The sequence below is a fragment of the Ambystoma mexicanum genome, chromosome 1q, assembly GCF_040938575.1.
Source record: "Ambystoma mexicanum isolate Mex_15411 chromosome 1q, UKY_AmexF1_1, whole genome shotgun sequence".
Taxonomy (NCBI): Eukaryota; Metazoa; Chordata; class Amphibia; order Caudata; family Ambystomatidae; genus Ambystoma; species Ambystoma mexicanum.
In genome coordinates, this window is record NC_090922.1 from 467,357,955 (window position 1) to 467,374,421 (window position 16,467).

General features: G+C 49.5%; 1 protein-coding gene across 12 annotated transcripts in view; it reads right to left on the bottom strand.

The window, feature by feature from the left end:
* The window catches only part of LOC138528761 (uncharacterized), an 870,897-nt gene that overhangs the window by 52,997 nt on the left and 801,433 nt on the right, over positions 1-16,467 (bottom strand). Inside the window, exon 1 of one of the 12 annotated variants that reach the window (XM_069640706.1) lies at positions 675-867. The exons of the other annotated variants lie outside the window; for them this stretch is intronic. The gene's annotated coding sequence lies outside the window, so the exon portion shown is untranslated. Of the gene's footprint in view, positions 1-674; positions 868-16,467 lie in introns of those variants that run through there. 12 annotated transcript variants of the gene reach the window in all.

Sequence of the window (16,467 nt, forward strand, 5' to 3'; positions counted from 1 at the left end):
TTCCTTTCTTTGAATCCTCATTCTCCGGTACCACACTCCTCCCTTCTCAGTTTTGCACTATATCTGTGTATTTCTAGAGCGCCAAAGTCCGCAGGCATCCACTATATCTGGTACTCCTCTCCCCCCGCCCTACTCTCTCTTTTTGTATGGTCTCTGTATCCCCACCATTGCTCCCTTCCTCAGTGTACTATTCCGCATTCCCTTGTCCCTCCTCATTCTCTCCCACCCTTCCTGGGATCTACCATCTCTCTCTGTTTCCGCTTTTAACGCTGCGGACTGAATTCCCTTTGTCTGATTTCTGGGATTTCTCCCTGTGGTAGCCTTTCTGCCTCAAAAAAACACTTTAACTAAAATTGACAAACACATTGCAGCACAAATAAATACAACTAATAGCAGGCATTGCATTACCAAGGCAACCCTCTTTGTTCTCTGCGCCACCAGTCTTGCGCAGAAGACGGTAAATAAGGAAGGTTCCAGTACACGGCAACCCCTGAATGCGTTCAAAATTCACCATGGTTTCTTTTATTTGGATTGAAAGATTCAGAAACAAGCCCACCTTACTCCTCAACCAAATACGCACCTCACAGAATTATACATAATCATTGCGAAAGTAAACAGAATATGAAGAACACATCATGGGAAAGAAATGGAAGCGAGGAGGGGGTACTACTTACCAAACCGGATTTTCTAATGGGGTTGCACGGAAGGGTCTCGGAGGTTCAGGTGTTTTTGCAGCGAGAAAAACTCCTTAGCATTGCAGTCTGCCGCCAGCCTCAGCAATCTGTCTCAATTCCAAGCGAGTAGGATGGGGAGGGGCTCTCCTTTACTGCGCCGTCAGACCTGCTTGCCATCGATGCTGCCGTTTGCTTTTGGCGAAGCTCCAATCCTTGGGACACCCGCAATGCACGCTGCCCATGCAACCCCCTCCTTTGCGCTTTTCCTGCGCCTCCCTTTTGTCAAACCTTCCTTATTAGATTGCCAGACAGCAGCCAGACATTGCGTTGATACCTGCACAGGCAACGCCCCCACCCCCACCGCATGCTACAGATCCCGCCAACAGGTGACCTTGTTGTCCTGCAGACAAAAGCAGCGGGCATTTCCCAAGATGCCAACAATGCAGTCTGAGAATTAACCGGTTCAATGGGATCGATCAGCTCTGTACCACTGATCAAAGCCATCGGAAATTCCCAAGGTGAAAGCTTTGATGAGCCAGTGAGCACATTAACATATGCCCTTCTCCGCAGGTCCCTGCACAGAGGTTTGCATCCAATCTCCCAGTGCGGTCTTGAATGGCTCTGTATGCATCAAGTACCCACCCGCCCTCCCCAGCCATTGTATTGCTTTCTCTTATACCAACTCCTATTCTAAGCTAGACCCACTCAGTGGTCAATTTACAACCTGCCATCTCTGCAATTGTATCAGATATCAGCACATCTTGTTCTGATATCTACCATTCCGCAGCAAAACGATGGAGAATACTATCACCATCAAGTTGCATGAAAGGTTAACTTGGTACAATCTCCTGCAAGACTATCAAACCAGCTTCCGTCCAAGAAGCAGCACAGAGACCACCAGCATCCAAGTTAGTGACGATGCTCTTCATACATACCCTGGGCAAAAGGATAACCCAGGCAATGCAACCTCTCTGCTGCTTTCAAGAACATCAGCCATGAAGCACACCTCAACATCCTTTCAATGCACATGGGCTTCGAGCAGTACGTGCTGCAGTGGGTTGCCCCTTATATCCCATTATATATTGAAAACGGAGACCAATTGGGCTACAAAACATCTCAAGACCCAGTAATCTGCAAAATTTGACAATGCTCCACCCTTTACCTCGTCATCTTTGACCTACATAGGCAGAACCTCTGGTGGTACTCCTCAACAACACAGACATCAAATACAACCATAATAGAGCAGCTTTAACTAAGGATAAATTGCATCAATAACTTCAATCCACTCAAGCATTGTCCGCTTCTCATCCAAACCTGGATGTCATGCAGTTACATGAATCTCAACCAATCAAAGACCAAAATGTATTCTCCTAGAAAACCCAACCAAGAATGCACAAGTCCAGAGCTGGCTGACTGACATGATGCTCGACAGAATCACGCCTCAACGACACAGTGCAAAATCTTTTCGCTTTACTATCGACGCAGCTATCCAAGCCTTGGTTATCTCCCACCTGGATGATGGCAAAACCATACTATCAGGAGTCGAAGGTACAACCTTGACACTTACCTTCCGAAAGCTGTCCAGCAGGTCTCATCAAGGGAACTAGAATATTCAACCACATAACCCCATCCTCAAAGAGCTACAATGGCTAATATTCAAACATTCATCATGTTAGGACAACCTGCATCACTTAAAAAGCAGTCACAACCAACACATCGCTACCTGGCCAAGAACTGCACCACTTCAGGAGGCCACCATGACACGAAAAACCACCAACAGGGGAGAAAAACAAAAATTAAGGAAAGGAACGTTCTGCTACACAAAAGGTCTCTGGAGCAAGGTACCAAGGAAGTTAAAACTGCCCCCATCCCATACTTCAGAAAGGACCTAAATCGCCAATGTCTAATCACTCCACTGAATCCAAATTCTCATGCTCTAGAGCTCCTTCTGACCCCCATCCATCGTGGTTCACGCCAACCCCACGCCCTTACTTGTAATCCCCATGTGCGTTGCCTATGTAAAGCACGCTGTTGCTTCCCAGCTAGGTTCGAGCTTTATAAAAATCCCACACATGCATACTATAGATCGGTGCTCAAAACCTCAGAACATAAAACTGATCCCCAGATATGATTCATTTGCAATTGGTGGTGGCAGGAGGGAACCTGCGACGGGGTTGTGGATTCCAACCACATAGCAATGGATGAAAATCACACAAACAAGTGCACCACATTTCACATTCTTCAATTGTGTGCAAGTGATTAGGGAACCCACGGCTGTATTTTAAGCAGAAAATACCCCTGAAAGGCTCAGTCTCCTATTCCACAAGTAGGCCACTCAATGCCAAAATATTAAGAGAACTGCAGTTTTCTTCCGCACCTATGCCCCAAACTGGCAGCCCTCACCCTACCACCAAACCTATCCTCCGTTTGACCTTTTGTCAACCCCTTCCGATAGCTTTTTTGGCAGAGTGTGTAGCATTGCACCTAGTCTTTCCTTTCTTTTCTCTCCCATGCCCAGTCATTTATGTGTGTGCATTTGCTTAGGTTGTCTTTCCAGCTTTCTTAGTCTTAGTTTTCTTCCTTGTTGGATTCCTGCTAGCCTTAAGGCCTGCATTAAAGACTGTCCCAAGTAATTCACAAATATCAACATTATCATATACTAATGGATTGCTACATCAAACCAATCCTCTTTCATGCCAGCCCTTCCTTGCCTGTGGGTTCGAGCCTCGGTTGAAATATATTCACACTCACACTTGACATTTCCAGAATATAAATCCAAGTGTTTATCTGTACATCCCCTAGTCAGGCATACTAGCAAAGAGCTGCTTGATCGCTGCAGGAATCTGCATATTCCCAATCCATCAATCCCTGCAGGAATCTGCACATTCCTAAAACATGGATCATGTAGGTTGTTTTTTTCACATACCACCAGCATGGATCCTTGCTTCCATTTGAAAATAATGGCGCCCAGGAACAATCTTCACACCTAGAACGGAACCCACCATGTCTTAAAGACGGGCGCTACAAGCTTCAAAAGAACTGGAGTGTACCATAGATTTGAAAAAGCTCACCTCAATGAGCCCAGCAAATCCCCCCCCACAGACAGAACTCTGCACAATACCCAAAAGGAAGGATGAAAACATTTACATTGAACAGACCCCAGAAGGAATCTACAAGTTCCAAAGGGTTATACACACTGAGACAGACTGACATTGCAAATCAAAATGCTAGAAAAGGGGGCATTCAGTATAACAGTAACAGGCACATGTCTAGCTCACACCCTTAAGCACAGACAGGAAGAACCACAGCTACCCACAGACTCTGCACCATCAACACGCGGGCTCAGTAAGACCCAATGCAGTGTCAGCCCCTGCACATTTTGCATTGCACCTCTCACTCCTTTGCCGGTGTCAAGTTATGACCGACAACGTTCCGATCTTTTCTCTACAATATGGACAGTGTCTTGTTGCAGATTGTATAACTAGCACTTTGCAAATCAGAACAAACTGCAGGAGGTGATTGAGACCAACAAGTTACTTTCTTACCTGGTAACGTTCTTTCGATGGGATGGTCCGACGACGTATTCCATGTCTATGACAGGTAATGTCCACAGCTGTGCGGCTTCGGAAAATCTTTGGCGTCTGCGTCCTGCGTCGATGACGTCGATGTGCCGTCCCCGAGGACCTCCTCCGACGGCCGACGTCACCCAATGTGATAAGTAGGACGCACGACGCCCATAGCCTCAGTTCCGTTTTTTCCGCGAACGTGTTCGCTTTGTGAATCTCGGTACACCTCGACTCGTTGGAGTTTGCTGTTTTCACTTCTCGGTTCGTTGAACCTGTTCGATTTGTTGTGTAGACCTGTTCATGGCGATGTCTTTCTCATCTTCAACCCCGCGTCCGGGCTTCAAGAACTACGGGGACTGTGGGTCCAAGATGAAGGCGTCGTGCGAGTCCGTGACCGACATCTGGTGCCTCGGGGAGGCCCACGATACGGACGACTGTGTCGACTGCCAGTCGCTCACGGCAAAGGCCTTGCGGGAACGCAAGAAGAAGCTGTCGGTAGGCCGGGTGTCTAAGCCCCGGAAGTCGAGGTCTGCGGGCTTTCGACGGATGACTCGAGGGGCGACTCTCCGCGTCGTCGTCGGAAGTCCGGTGGGTCTCCTTCTAGGAGTCGGTCTCGCCACTCCTCCGCCTCTTCGAGGCATTCCAGGAAGCGCCGGCATAGGTCGCCTTCCCCGTCCTCTTCCGAGGACTCCGCCCGTCGTCGGGGCGCTTATCCCTCCATGCAAGCGACACCGGTGAAAAGGGCTTCCTTCGGGAATCAGATGCTAGTGATTCAGGAAACGCAGGGTACCGGTCCGTCCGCGCTTCCTAGTGGGGTAGGTCGGCACCAGTCGAGAGAAACCGCTCGTACGCCTTCGGGCTCGAGTGGTCGGCACGGCTCGCGGGAGAGGTCCCGCTCAGACAAGGGTAGCCGTTCTCGCCATGCCCGTGCCAGGTCCCGGTCCTCGACGCGCTCGAAACCGTGTGATCCTGTGCCGTCTTCGATGAAGACGTCGACGCCGGTGGCGCTGAGGTCGTCGACGATTTCTCGAGGCTCCGCCTCCGAGGGGCTCGTTGACGCCGTCGGCACCTAGGTTGTCGACAGACCCGCTCGGAGCTCTGGCTTCGAGGACTGTGTCGACACCGCCGATGCTGGCGGCGCTGCAGCCGACGTCGACGCAGATGCGCTCGACGTTGACGCCTTTTCTGTCGATGCCGGCGCCGACCCGTTCGGTGCCATCAACGTCTTTTCTGTCGACGCCGACTCGTTCGGCACCTTCGACGCCTTTCGAGGCGGTGGTGTCGGAGGGGCCCCGTGGCACAGGGTTTGCCCCTAGAAAGGCTATGGCTAAGATCCGGCACTGCTTTGGTCCACAGAGGTCTTCCTCTCCCCGCCTGGAGTACATTTCAGAGGGTGATGAAGGCTCTGATGGCGGCCTGGTTCCGGTTACGATTACGTACGATTACAGATGAGCTTATCTCGGGCCATAGCCAGTTTGATGACCTGAAGCAGTCACAGCATGATGCCAGTGGACTGGACACCTCTCCGGAGGTGGAGTTTTGTCGGCCGGAGCCTGGCACTCATGCCGATTCTTCATATCGGCGCCTTATGTCTCGGGTTGGGAAGCTCCCCCAGGGGAGTTCGTTCAGGATGATCTCACGGACATCCTTGATCTCGGTCCACCCACTGACCCAGTTTCGCCTTTTCATATGGCTCTGCAGAGAAGGGTGGCGGCGGCTTGGACTGCTCCAGAGAGTCTCCCGGCAGTGGGCAAGTCTTTGTCGCGAAAATACCGTCCAGCCAGTAGCGACCCCTGCTACTTGTCTAGGCACCCCACCCTGGAGAGTTTGGTGGTGCAGGTGGCTACGGCCCCGGCAAAGCAGGCGTCTTATCTTACCATCCCTCCGGATAGGGACGACAAACGTTTTGACGGCTGGGTGAAGAAAGTGTTTTCTTCGGGGGGCATGGCGCTTCAGGCGGCCAACTCCATATGTGCCTTGTCTCGTTTCACACACACTCTGTGGAACTGTGTTGCATTAGCGGCTGATCATATTCCCGAAGGGGACGAACGGGATGGTTTCCTTGCTATGGTTCAGGATGGCAAGGATGCCATGTGTGAGGCAGTTCAGTTGGGTTTGGACTTGGCGGATTGTGTCAGCCGGTCCATGGCGGCTAGCACCGTAATGCGCAGGTTTGCGTGGTTGCGGAAGTCTGGGTTCGCTCCTGATGTGCAGTCCCAGCTCCTCAACATGCCCTTTGACGGTGAACACCTTTTTGGCAGCAAGGCTGATGAGCCTTGAGAGGTTGCAGACCTCAAAAGCTGCAGTGAAGTCGTTAGGCGCTGCAGTTCGCCAACCTACGCCTTTTCGTCCTAGGGGACAGCAATGGAGGGGAGGTTCCTTTCGCTATTACTCATCCTTCAGTAAAGCGAGGGGAGCTAGCAGTCAAAGAGGCCATCGTAAGAGTGCCAGAGGTGGAAACAAAGGTACTCGAGGTGCCAAGGCCGCTCGGGCAGTTGCCTCTTTGCCCTCAGGCAACGCCGCAGCCGCTACCACTCAGTCATGAGGCCAGGTCCCATGGTTCGCCGGCTGGGGGAAGGCTGGTGCAGCATCTTGTAGAGTGGCAAGCCATTACTTCGGATGTGTGGGTTCTGGAGATCATAACCCACGGCTACTGTCTTCCTTTTCGGCAGAGGCCTCACGACAATCCACCAGGGAGCCTCTCTTTGAAGTGTCCGGATCCGCTCCTTGCGCAGGAAATTCAAGCCCTGCTGGAGAAAGGCGCTATAGAACTGGTGCCTGTAGCGGAGAGGAACAAGGGGTGGTATTCCCCTTATTTTTTGATTTCGAAGAAAGACGGGGGATTGAGACCCATCATGGACTTGCGCGGTTTGAACAAACTCCTCAGGAAGGACAAGTTCAAGATGGTGACTCTTTCTCAAGTCCTCCAGGCCCTTCAACTTCAGGACTGGTTGGTGTCTCTCGACCTCAAGGATGCTTACTTCAATGTGCCGATCCATCCTAAGCACAAGAAGTACCTGAGGTTCGCGGTTGGCGACTCGCACTTTCCGTTTCGGGTCCTGCCGTACGGATTGACCTCCGCCCGAGGGTTTTCACCAAGCTCATGGTGGTGGTGGCAGCGCATCTCAGGAAAGGGGGGATTCACGTCTACCCCTACCTGGACGATTGGTTGATCAGGGGGAGCTCTCCCGAGCAAGTCCTGGATCATCTGTCCGTCACCTGCCACTCCCTTCACAGGCTGGGCTTCTCCCTCAATTTAAAGAAGTCCCATTTGACACCAAAGCAGCGGCTCCAGTACATCGGAGCAGTGCTCGACACGTCCCTGGGGCAGTGTTTTCCTCCTCAGGTGAGGGCTCTTCACATTCAGCAGATGGTGCACAAGTTTCAGCTTGCCCAGAATCTCCCAGCGTCCGAATTCTTGAGACTGTTCGGCCTCATGGCATCCTGCATTCTTCTGGTGCCAGAGGCTCGTCTGCGGATGAGATCTTTGCAGTGGGCACTCAAGCTCCAGTGGTCTCAGTCCTCCGGCAGGCTGTCGGACCCTGTTCAGGTGCCGCCCTCGGTAGCCCGGGACCTTCTGTGGTGGGCCGTCGGGGGCAATCTGATGAAGGGGGCCCCATTTTGGCTGCCCTGGCCGGAGGTGACGATCGTGACGGACGCATCCCTCACGGGATGGGGAGCTCATGCCAACGAGTTGACAGTCAGCGGTCGTTGGTCTCCGTCGGAGTCCAGACTCCATATCAATCTGTTGGAGCTGAGGGCCGTGAGGCTAGCCCTGAAGGCTTTTCTGCCGACCTTGCGCGGAAAGAGTGTCCTGATTCTAACGGACAACACGGTGGCCATGCACTATCTCAACAAAAAAGGGGGGGCTGGGTCACTTCCACTGTGCAGGGAGGTGATGCAGCTCGAATTCTGGGCCATCCAGCAGGAAGTTTCGATCTCGGCTGTTCATCTGGCCGGAGACGACAACGAGACGGCGGATGCTCTGAGCAGGCAGAGCTCGATCTCTCACGAGTGGGAGCTGGCTCAGGAGATTCTCCTGGAGATCTTCGCCCTTTGGGGGACCCCTCAAGTGGATCTCTTCGATTCCAGTGTCAACCGGAAGTGCGAAAGGTTTTGCTCGCCGGAATTTCCTCCAAAAGGAGCCTTAGGAGACGCGTTTGTGGTGGAGTGGTCATTCCCACTGCTGTACGCGTTTCCTCCAGTCCCCGTCATCCCGCAAGTGCTGTGGAGGTTACGGAGGTTAGGTTCCCGGATGATCCTCATTGCTCCGGCGTGGGCCCAGAGGACGTGGTACCCGGACCTTCTAGACTTGTCCATCTGCCCTCCACGTCGTCTTCCCTACCGAGACGATCTGCTCTCACGGGAGGGGGGTCAGTTTCTCCATCCAGAGGTCAGGTCCCTCAATCTTCACGCTTGGCTTCTGAAAGGTTGAGGTATAAGGATTGGGACCTCCCTGAAGACGTGATGGAGGTGTTGCTTTCGGCCAGGCAGCCGGCAACAAAGTCTCTGTACCGTTGCCGTTGGAGAAAGTTCTGCGACTGGTGCAGAGTTCAGAATGTGGATCCTTTTGAATGTGACATTCCCATGGTTCTGTCGAGTCGAGGCGTACCAAGATTCACGAAGCGAACACGTTCGCGGAAAAAACGGAACTGAGGCTATGGGCGTCGTGCGTCCTACTTATCACATCGGGTGACGTCGGCCGTCGGAGGAGGTCCTCGGGGACGGCACATTGACGTCATCGACGCAGGACGCAGACGCCAAAGATTTTCCGAAGCAGCACAGCTGTGGACATTACCCGTCATAGATATGGAATACGTCGGAGGACCCAATCCCCTCGAATGTACTGTTTAAGGCCGCGATTGTGAAGGTATATCACAGGTGCATGCAGGAAATGTCTCAGCACAATAAACACTCCTCCAGCCACACACACGCAGGGTTCGAAATTGAGGGGAGCCCTTTAGTTCCCGCTTGCCGCCTAGAAGAGCCTAGGTTAGCTTGAGACCAACAGCTACATTTGGCTCCCCAGGCCAAATGATGGCGAGCAAACACACCTATTTGAATTTAAATATGTGCATTTGGGACAATCTATAAATAAAGATTAGGACACATCAATAAGCCATGTAAAGCCTATGAGAGTATCAATAATGGACAAAGTGATAAACTTACATCATTTGTGGAAGTTAGATATGAAAAACATGATCTACTAGCTCATTATTCCCCAGTGGTAGCTCCTGGTCACTGGTGAATGCTGGATACCCAGGAGCTGCTTTTTGCTCCTGCTTATTCAATCTTAATTTCAACACACACAATTAAGGTTATCAAGACTGTAAAAACATAAATGCCACCTAATTGCGGCTTTTCGTCTTATTGAAAAATTGACATACTGGGGTACACGAAAAATTGCACGAGGCCCACATAGTCACCTCTACCACAGATGACCACTGACATTTATGTACAAAAACACTACCACCCCAGCAGCTATAAAGAAACAGTACAGACACAAGTTCAGTTTCAGCCACCCTCAGAGAGAGAGAGAGACACACACACACACACACACACACCCACAGACCCACAGAGATATCCATAGTTCCATGGACATGTATACACAGTCTAGGCTCCAGGCAGAGGAGTATAGTCTCAGCCACTGAAACAGTGTAAACCCCGATCAAAATATGAGTCTGAAACAAAGATCCATAGTGGCAGCAACAGATACATTGACACTTAATCGGCAACACCATTTAAATAAACAGACAAACCATCATACACTCAACTAAAAAACACACACAATATCAGTCACAGGCCCATGCAAGTAATCACATTCACAAACAGTTCTGCAACAGATGTAGTATCCGGTACAGATTCAGCCAAGGAGTCACAACCTCTAAGTGGCCAGAAAATACAGTCTGAGACACAGGACACATTCACTCTCGACTACAGACGGACCCATTCTCTACGACAGGTGCAGTTTCAGCCCCACAGATGTGCTTGCACAGTTTCCGACAAAATCTCAGCAAAAGAAACGCATTCAGTCTTTGGCAGCCACAAGCATGCACCCTCGTCGCCGCTACATAAACACATTTGCATGGTATGGCTGCTTTTACCCCTTAAACTCAAGAACACATTAACAGTTTCACCGATAGAGACAAAGTCTTTAGCAGTATCCCAACAAAATATCCCCACCAAAAATATTGGCATACATATGGCCGTTTGTCTGGCCATAGGCGATATTTTTGGGGAGGATATTTTGTGGGAACGGGGGTTTCCCCAGCACATTTTTGAATAATGCAGGGGTTGCGGGGGTGTCCCCCGGGGTTGGTGATATTTTTGTATCACAATATTTTTGCGGGGATATTAACAAATGGAACCTCTTTAGCTGAGATCACCACTGCATAACCTCATCCACAGATGTAGTCTCAGTCAGAGACAGATATGGTACCAGATGGAGTCTTGGCGACAAAGGTACACATTCTTAGCTACCTACACCAAGGCATATCTCAACCTCTTGACAGACATGCATCTCAGTCACCAACACGCATACAGTTTTAGCCACAAATATCACAAATATGCATAAAACTTGTCAACTACAGACACATTCCAGTGTGAGGCGGATGACAAATACGCCTGCAGCGTCATTTAAAGTCACACTAGCAGTCTCAGCAATAGATACACAACTAGTCTCAGCCAAAGAGGCAAATGCAGATTCAGATACAAAGAGAATGTACAAGTCAAAGACACACGGTTGCAATTCAAGAGGCATAGGGACACTCTCAGACACAGATACAGTCTTAGCTAAAGGCAGACCTGCAGCTCAGTTATACAAACACACAGTCCCGACCACACAGACAGGAGGACAATCAATGCCATTTAGAGAGAGTGTGGGGAGGCTGGAAGAGAGGGACCATGAGGAGATCAACAGGCCATTAGGGGGAATTTGGTGAAAGGCCTTAACATTGGTTACCATTTTGAATTTTCGAAGAGGGAAGAAGAGGTTGAGGGTGGAAAGGTCCAACACAACTCTCAAGCCATCCTGGTTCTTTTTTATGGCGAAAATCCTGAAATAGAAGCCCAATCCTCGCTGGGAGGCTGGGACTTCTTCCACAGCCTGGTTCTCGACGAGCGACCGAACTTCTGCCAACAGAGTTGCTGTCCCAATCTGTGGGAGGGAGGAGAGGAAGGTATCGATAGGCGGTACCCCATGGATACTGCCGTGAGTATCCAGGGGTTCAAAAACTTCTGACACCAAAACAGTGTGTGAAGGGCAAGCCTGCCCCTCACTGGAGACACGTGGATCCGAAGTGGCGTATCGTGCCTTCTTTCCCTCTGAGGCTGTTGTGGAGGAAGGGGACTGGGAAAAGCCCTTGCTCCTCCTTTTGTTGTTTGTGCCATTGTTGACTCAGCAAACAGTCAGGCTGTCTGGAACTCTGTTCTTGGAAGCCGGGGAACCATCCGAGCATTGATGTGACTCGGTGTATTCCTTGTGAGTGGCCTTCATAAGAATAAAGACTTTGCAGTTTGCAAACTCTTTCTTTTTATCTAACTCATCAGTGGTTGAGTGAAAGCCATCTCCCCCCTTGAATGCAAGATCCAATATGCGTTCCTGGACGTCTGGGTTAAACCTCTGCCAGTGCCCCCGCCTCCGGTTGTTCAACACTGGTTTGAGGAAGGCCCAAGTGCCATTGGTGGAAGGCTTTGGCCGATGATGGGGTGTCGGGGTCTTCTACCTCGTCTGTGTCCACCAGGGCGTCCGGCTGGTCCGGAGCAGGTGGAGGGGTGCTGGGTGCTGAGGGCTGAGGTGTGGAGACCGGAGCCGGAGGCTGCAGCGGACGCTGGTATGGAACCGCCTGAACTATGGTAGGCAGGGGAGCCAGAATGTAATGAGCCGGCGTAGGCAGCAGGGGCTGCACCAGGGCCTGCAGCTCTGGAGCCATAAGAGGAATGACTACAAGCGCAAGTGGAGGGTCTGGAGGGAGCATGTCCCCGATTACATCCCTTAGGATGGGCCCCATCTGAGGAGATCTCATGAGCGCGAGGACATTTTCAAAGAACCTGTCCTCGCAGGCCAGTGGGGTGGCAGGCAATATTGATGGGACAGCAGGCAGCTGCTGGGGCCGGTGCGTACTCCATCTAGCTGTTTGCGGTGTAAACCTGCCATGCGCTGCGCTGCTGATGGATAAGCTGTTGGCCACGTACCTGGTTGACACCAGTCCCACCTTGTAACTCATTCACCCACCTGCTCCGTTCCTCAAGGAGGTATCGGATGAGCGGCCATCTTGTCTGGCACAGTGGCCATCTTGTCGAGCTGCATCCCACATGCGAAAGTCATGGTGCTGGGCTCACTGGGCCCAGTCTCCTCCAGAGTCTTGGCGATGTAGCATGAAACATACACTGCACCTCAATCGGAGGCTGGCTAGGTGTGTTGCCCTCGGCTGAGTTGCTGGTAGTGCTGCGTTTAGGCACCCTCTCTGACATGTTGCTGGTCCAAGGGCAAAGCCCCTCAGGTGTACGCCCGGTAAAAGAACGTTGATGCCCCTCAGCACCATCTCCAGAATGATCTAGACCCCTCTGCCTGGTGGCCAGTAGCTGAATTAGCCTCGGTATTTGTTCTGGTGCAAGAACCTGAGAGGTTCCTCCCATCTGGGCATTTCCTTGGAAAGGAGTCACCCTTGCGTTGTGTGCTGGAAAAGAGCAGCCCTCCTTTGGGCCTTGACTTATATCTGACCAAGTCCTTCAAGTCCTCTGCAGCCGACTTCTCGAAGAGCTACCTCCACCTAGCTAGTCTGTTCTTCAAAGCAAGCGAAGAAAGTGTGTTGCATGAGGTGCAACCCTCCCATCCGTGGTCGGGGCCAAGGCAGCGCAGGCAAAGAGTGTGGGGATCAGATGTAGGGAAGAGCCCCTCGCAGGCTGGACACCTGCTGAAGCCCGCTGAAGTCGACATGCGCCGAGGAGGAGCGTGGCACCAGAGGACTAAGTGCCTGAATGATAAAAGACAAAAAAGGCGGAAGAAAATATCCGGGGAAGTGTGTGGTATTACATGGCCGAAGCCAAACCCAGGAGTGCTGGTGAAATCAGTCTGTTCCCGTCGACGCGGAAAAGGGGCCTGGGGAGTGACACCGGTGGGCAGAGTCAGGGGAGCGCATGCTTCCAGGGCCACACCTCTAGGGAAGATATCTTTCTGGTGAAAAAGGTTTTGTTTCCCATCCCCAGCGAGAGACGTCCATGCAGTATGGAGGAAAGGGGACATGACGTAAAAGTAAGATATAGCAAGGAAGCAGGATACCACCAGGTAACTCCACTTGAGTTAAAGAAAAGGAATGTTCCAGCAGACCAGGTCAAATCTGGAACTGGTGGCATGGTATTCAAGATGATGCAAAATTAACAGCGATCAGGGAGTTTGCCAAAGAAGTGACTGGAGAGGGGGTGTCTCAGGGACCAGGACCGTGGAGCAGTGAGCTATTCCGCAGTAAGGCAACTCCCCAAGCTGAACTCAGACCCTGGGAAACCTAACCAGAGCCAAAAATATAAAACCAGTAACTCAACCTCCTGGAGGAGTTCTTTGTTCTTTTTTTCCAAACCGTGGATATGTTAATCACACAGGCCCCGACAATTGCACTCAACCAACAAAGGTGTGGGATTCCGAAAACAAAGACAACAGTCATTCAAGCATGGCTGGAATGGGGCCATGTCAGGAACATAGTAAGAGACACTGTTCTTTTGCATGACTTTCACCGAGAGAATACTTGGAGAAGCAAACATCTAGGTTTCCTATTCTATGTCCCTCTCTGTAAATGTTTTTCTCCCCTTTCATGAACACATGATTTCTATAAATCAAGGGTGCAAGGATTGAACACCCCAAGAAAACTCAGGAAGGGGTTCCCACTGAAACAAGAGGATTTGTAGTTTCTTTATTGACACCCCTCAGGTTTTCGTAATCCTTTACTCTTCCATTCACATTATTGAAAAATCCAATACAATCGCTAGTTTTAACAGACATTGGTCTGGTCATGTGTTCCCCATGAACATACTTTGTGGCAAAGTCAACCCCATCTCTCCAGAAAGTCCATGGGACTTGCAAAAGGTGAATTCACGTACCCAAAGGCACACACTAGTATGTAGGTATACAATGGTGTCCTCTGTTAGATCTTTGCGTTTCACCTTTGAGACAAATCTAAAAGCATCTTACAATGTTCAGTTCTCCCTCTCTTTTGTAAAGTTAAATCTTTCCTTTGGTCTTGGGTTAGACTTTATTACACCACTGCATAACTGCAGCGTTTAATCTTCTTGGTGTAGGTTGTACATTGTATACGTTTATACTATTTTATGATTCCAATGTATAGTGCCCCACTGCCTTCAGGCCAGGGTTGTTCTTTGTGCTTTATAGATCTACAAGGGATCCTCCTTCAATTAGGACGTGCCTTTGTGACTCTGGTTGGTGCCCCCCCCCTATAGCTTATCAGAACTAATCCATAGGTTAGGATCTATACACTACATTAGGCTCCATGGAAAATGGCAGGCAACCTGAAAAATAAAGCTTGCATTTAACAAGGATTAACTTGAGGGTACTTTCTATACTTATGCTGTGCTTTCTTCGGCAAAAAGCCATAAAAGCAGCAACAATAATTGATTAAAGATGATAAAGTGCATATATAAATGCATAAGGCATTGTCAAATGATAGTAGTACAACATAACATTTTTTCCACAGTACAGAATAATTCTAAATCTCCTCATTAATAAATAATCTTATATCAATTCTATTTAAAATATGTTGAGATCATTGAAGGACCCAATTACTCAATTTCTCAGGATTCATACCCAGAATACAATTGCCACAGCCCGGACAAATGCTGCGTTTTCCATTATTTTATATGCAGTTACTTCTGTATGAATATTACGGATCCTGGCTGTGTTCAGTCTTTGTTTCAAATATTGGGTTTGTATATTTTTATATGCAGGGCCGAGCAACAAAAAATTAATTTTGGTTTGCTTGTGCCAGTACAATATGGGAAGACACCTGTTGGCATAAGACCCTATTTGAACGTACGAGTAGCCAAAGGTAGAATGTCACATCTTAGTTTGAAGAAAAGTGTACGTGCTGCTTTAGGTTTTAAGTAGTGAACGGAGGATAGCACAGGGGCAACATGCCGGTCTTGGAAGCAAGACCACGCAGAGCAACAAAGGTTTGAATCCCATATCCACGCTTAGAAACCGATCTTGGGTACGCTATTCAGTGCGTTTTTTTATTTTTAAGTAGTCCAGCTATGCTTCATAGCCCAGTAAAGGATTACAAACCCAATAGGAAATGACAGTCAAGAGATAATAGCATTGGGTATCAATATCTTCTATTGCACCGTTTCGAATTTCAGTTAATGTTTTGGCCAGGCCATTAATCAGTTTTCAAAGCCTAGATTAAGTAGAGAGGATTTTGTGTGATTACACCATGGCAAACTGCGCCCGCCTTCTTGCCTCAAAACATCTGAGAGTGAATCTCTGTACTTTTCCAAGAAAGGTGAGCTCGTAGAAGGACCCAGTACAAGATGGGTTTGGTCGCAATTTTCGAGACCTATGTAATTCATGCAAGTGGATTGTGGGTGCACTTTTGGGAAGACCCTGAATATTTTTAATGAAAGTATTTTCAGTGACCTTGAAGGAATTTACGGGGTGTATATATATATATATATATATATATATATATATATATATATATATATATATATATATATATATATAATACATTACTCAACGTAATCATATTTCTGATGCTTGTATCTGCTTAGATTCACATGATGTGCATAGGCTGGCATCTAGTGGAAGCTGCAGAGTATTACAGTTGTTTTTGAAATTCAAAAAGGGACGTTGACAGGGCGTGCCAGTAATACTATCCCTAGTGTGACGTTGTTACACTACGGCAGCAAAGAGCTTTCTTACGAAGAACTTCCCCCACCATGGACTCCGTTTTGGCATTGTTACAAGTTGCCTTGGAAACTGTTCAGGTCACGTAAACGTGCTAGTCAGATGATCGGACGTGCTTCGCTTACACGGAAGCCACACCTCTTGTTCCTTAAAGCCTTCAGCCGCGGGAACTTCGTTGCTGCTAATTGTACATTACTACGTGCCTTTTCGTAGCCCAACTATGCCACTGTTTGCCTTCCTCGGATTACCCTCCGTGAACCTTTGACTCTGAACTCTCGTTACCAGACCTTGGCTTTGTACCCTGTTTCAGCCTGGA